Source organism: Chionomys nivalis, chromosome 17 (assembly GCF_950005125.1).
Source record: "Chionomys nivalis chromosome 17, mChiNiv1.1, whole genome shotgun sequence".
In the NCBI taxonomy this organism is placed as follows: domain Eukaryota; kingdom Metazoa; phylum Chordata; class Mammalia; order Rodentia; family Cricetidae; genus Chionomys; species Chionomys nivalis.
In genome coordinates this window covers 24,351,739-24,356,669 of record NC_080102.1, presented here as the reverse complement: position 1 = coordinate 24,356,669, position 4,931 = coordinate 24,351,739, and the positions used below count along the sequence as shown (strand labels likewise).

The 4,931-nt window shown below is 40.2% G+C and overlaps 1 pseudogene; it reads right to left on the bottom strand.

Moving 5' to 3' along the window:
* Window positions 1-517: 517 nt before the first annotated feature.
* Window positions 518-927, bottom strand: LOC130888976 (60S ribosomal protein L32-like; annotated as a pseudogene).
* Window positions 928-4,931: the final 4,004 nt, after the last annotated feature.

Here is a 4,931-nt window from a genome sequence, read left to right as displayed (position 1 = left end):
TGACAACAGCAGTCAGGATAGGGAGTTATTGGCATTTTCCCCTGATTCAAAAATCTTTTCATTTCTTCCACTTTTTCCTTCAGCTACCACCTTGGTAGCCAGCTCATTTCTATTTATTTTCACCATTTCCCCACACCCCTGGAATCCCTCAGTGCATTAAAATCTGACCTCTAACCTTCCCTCCATTCACATATCCCTGAGCAAACCCACCAATAGCTTCCTGGTCCTTTTGCCTGTGAATCTTACCATCCTTTCCAGATCTACATGATCATTTGCCATTTTTAGAAAGTAATTTTTCCCTTGGCTTCCAGGACACTGCATCTTTCTAGAGGTTTCTCCAAGTTTCTTTGCTTTCAATCTCTTTCATGGATTTCTGTTATTCTGTACATTATTTAAACCTGAGTCCCACACATTTCTCATAATGATCTCCTTGTTTTTTGTTTTTTTTTGTTTTTGTTTTTGTTTTTCAGTTTTTGTGATTTTATTTAAACACAAATAAAAAGTGCACGCAAGCCATCTACTCATTTTCTTCGCTGCGCAGCCTGGCGTTGGGATTGGTGACTCTGATGGCCAGCTGTGCTGCTCTTTCCACGATGGCTTTTCGGTTCTTGGAGGAAACATTGTGAGCAATCTCAGCACAGTAAGACTTGTTGCACATCAGCAGCACCTCCAGCTCCTTGACGTTGTGGACCAGAAACTTCCGGTAGGCAACATGTGCTTGGTTTTCTTGTTGCTCCCATAACCAATGTTGGGCATCAGGATCAGGCCCTTGAATCTTCTCCGCACCCTGTTGTCAATACCTCTGGGTTTCCGCCAGTTTCGCTTAATCTTGACATATCGGTCTGACTGGTGCCGGATGAACTTCTTGGTCCTCTTTTTGACGATCTTGGGCTTCACCAGAGGCCGGAGGGCAGCCATGATGCCGCAAAGGAGATGGCAGCCACCTCGCAGGTAGCGCCGAGGAAGAAGGCTTGCTTTTTTTTTGTGATCCTTACCATCAATACACTAATCCTTGGCATTTGTGTATCAGAATAAACTGAATTACGCCATGTACTGCACTGAGTTGCCAATGCAATGCCCCTTAAATGTTACTCAGGCCAATGTAACACGGGCTGAACAATTTACCCCAGATGTGTGTCTTCTGGTCCTACCAGATTGAAGAAAGAGACCATCTATCAACAAATTACCGTCGGCACTTTGTCTCTTACATGTGACCATTTGTTAACAATTCTACTCTAGTTCTTAAAAGTACCCCTCCCCCATCCGGTTGCAACTGCCTCTTCTTGGTAGCTGTGTCCAGCTACTTTAAGGTTCCTCCCAAACAATCCTCTACAAGAGGTAAAAGCAGATCTGTTACCTCATCGACAGAATATCGTAATGACTCTCGTTTCCCAGATACAAATGAAAAAAAAAAAATATGTTGGGAAATGATAACAGATTCGAGAATAGACTAAGTGAAAGTAAAAGCAGGTCATTGGCATGTCCATCTCCTAGGGTGCATGAACAGAACTGAAGTAAATCAGAATACGTAAATTCAAGTCTTCATGCAGAACTTTCAGGTCTGGAGAAAACTGCCGATTTCACATCCACTAGTGGAGTTCTGATACGAGTGGAAAAAGAAAGAACACTTGTTACCAGTGCCATCTTTATCTCTGATCAGGAAATTTGTCGCTTAGCATCGAAAATTAAATGACAGTTCCTGAAAGCTAGCTGGCAGAACAGAACTGTTAAAAGCAGTTAATGCAAAGAAGATTGCTGCTGTAATAGACTTCCTTCGCATGTCATGCCTGTCATAATGGTACGGGTGACCTGAATCTTCCTTCTGTGATGTGAAAATTATGAGATATTACTTGTTATAGGGCTTTATAGATGCAAAAGTGCAGAATGAAGAAATCTATGGGGACAGAGAGCTGCTTAGGGCTTAAGTGAAATGAGAGCAGGCAAGTGACAGTAAAAGGCACTCTTTCTGTGGTGATGAAATGTTATAAATGAATGGTGGTGGCACCTGCACATGCCTGTGAAGATACTACAAACAATGGGACACACTTGGAGCAGAAAATGTGTGTGGTATGTGAAAAAACTTGTACAAGAATAAAATAATTTTATATACTTAAAAGTTTAAAGACGGTGTGATGGCACATGCCTTTTATCCCAGCACTCAGGAAGCAAAGGCAGAAGGATCTCTGTGAGTTTGAGGCCAGTCTATTCTATAGAACTAGCTCCAGGACAGCCAGGGTACACGAAGAAACCCTGTCTTGGGGAAAAAAGAAACAAAAGAAGGAAGGAAGGAAGGAAGGAGGGAGGGAGGGAGGGAGGGAGGGAGGGAGGGAGGGAGGGAGGGAGGACAAAAAAGAAAGAAAAAGGAAGAGAGAGAGAAAGAGAGAGAGAGAGAGAAAGAGAGAGAGAGAGAATTATAAGACCTTTCATTGTGGGTTTGATTTTTTGATATTTTGAGTAATTTGTGTGGTAAATCCCTAGCCCTGTTTGATACATTCAGAATGATGTATGTTGTACTTCATGCTATTTGTAATTCTCAGTTAAAGTCTACTGGGTATCTTTAGAATCTATGACATTAAATATTTCAAATAAGACACAGCTTTCTTTCACAATCTTGTATATAATCTCAAGTCCTTATCCGGATTAAAAACAAGTAGTAAATAACAATATGATTTTGCATCAGTTTTCACTTTAGTGACTCAATACTGAACAAATATTTTTAAATGTATATTGGAAGGAACCCCATTATTACAAAAAAAAATGTACTAAACATCCCTGAACTATAGGAAGATGCTGTGTTCTAGGGATAGTGTTACCTCATCTTATAAAAAGATATTGTTAACGATTTTGAGGGCAATGGTAGAGACAGGCTGTGGGCAATAACATATAAGAACAGAGTTAGGAGAAGCCCCACATGGGCCAGTGGTGAGAATTAAGCATCAGACAAGCACATGAAGAAGCAGGATAAATGCAGAGGAGAAAGAGAGTCCAAATCAGGGTATCGAACCCTCAGCTCCTGCTTTCACGGGCCTCATGGCTGCAAATGAATTTTCTTCTTTGAGTCCCTGTGTCGGAAATACAAGACATGGTACATTCATTTAAAATTTTGCAGCCACTGAATTATCAAAAGATAAAGAACCAAAGAGGGCATAATATAAGCCTATATATAATCCCAGCACCGAGGAATGCAAAAATTAAGACAGGAGGATTGCCAGGTTAAGGCCAACTTTGGTGACACAAGAATTTGAGACCAGCACGGGTCACATGATATCCTGATTCAAAACAAGATTAAAAAAATATGAAAAACAAGGTGAAATTACTTTTAATTATTTTAATTCAACGTTTATTCATCAAAAACAATTGACATTTAATAATGAATTGATTACTATTAATGAGATATTCTGTATTCATTTCTTGTTAAGTTTTTAAAATTTGTGATGTTTTATTCTTTTGGACAGATCTTACTTTACAATAATCACAGGTAGTTACATTATTATGCTAAGTAGAAATGGGCCTGCACCTCCTTTCTCTTTGAAAGGCAAAGTAAAACGCAGAAATAGTGCTTACTTTGTGAATGCCAACATTTCCCCAACACAGACACTCTCTCCAATTCTCACTAAGACAGTTTTTATATGTCTAAAAAGGTCTACTCTGTGACCTTTGAACTTCTTCTTGGCCAAACAAAATGGCAGAAAACTCTGGGGGTGGTGTCATAAAGACTGTTGTGAATAGCATTCTTCCTTGTTGTCTTCTTTGGTTTTCTGGCATCTTTGAATTGGAAGCATACACATTCAGGAACCAGCCCACAAACTTTCACAGCAAGCTTCTTACAGCATCATAGGCTAACCGCTTTCCTCCACTTGTGATTTCTCGGTCAGCAAAAGCAGCAGACAAGCTTCGGAAGGAAAGCAGACCCCACAGTTCAGTCGTCCTGGTATCTCAATCCAGGAATCCAGGTGTCTCCCTCCATCCAGACTCTGCTGTAAGGCAAGCTTCCACATAAGCTATTATCCAGAAATCAGCAGGGGCCTCAGTATCCCTGCCATCTGAGCAGTCCCTGGCCGCACACCGGGAAGATAAACAGATTTGGCATGAATCCCTTCCAGTTATGAAGTTCTCATGAATTACTAGCAGGAGTGAAATGGTCAGTCTCTCTTATACTCGGTTTTCACTTGCTGTTATGATTTCTCGTATACTCGCAAGGCTGCATGCAATTTTGTTCTTCACTAAGAGAAATTTGGGGCCTCTTTTGTTCTTGCCCAGAAACATATGCCACTCGTCATGCTATTAAATGACAAATGAGACATCTTTTGCTCTTAATTACTCCAAGAGAAGGTATCATGCCCTCAAAGGCAATACAACAACAGCTGAAATTTTCCCTGCAACGTATTACCTCACTCTTAAATTTAGAATGCCTTCCTGGCATGAGTCTTAAAGTTTAAAGTATTTTTAAATGATTGTAGAGGCCATTTCAGAAATGTTGAAATGATGCTTATAACAATCGTGAGGTTGAGTGTCCTCATTCCTGGAAGATTTGTTGACCAATTATTCTGCGCCTCACCCTGCATTAGGTCTGGAGATACAGAGACTAACTCTTGCACAGGAGAGTATGCTATGCATTCAGTGTGGACAGAGGTATTAGTAGGAAGGCTTTCCAACCAGAAACATTCATTTCCTCCAGTGTCCTGTACTTATTTCATGTCTTGGCATTCAAATATTATGAAGGGTACAACAGACGTATCTATTTCAAATAAGTAGCTCTAAGAGATATAATACATAGAAACAAGCAAAAACTATATAACCATAAAAATAAATGTAAGATAATTTAAGTAAGTACAATGGAGTCTATTACTGTGAAGTAGCCAGCGCATTATTGGGGAACAATGTTTGGCTCTAGGTGTGGGTTTGAGTCTCATCTCAACACGAGGCAAAGT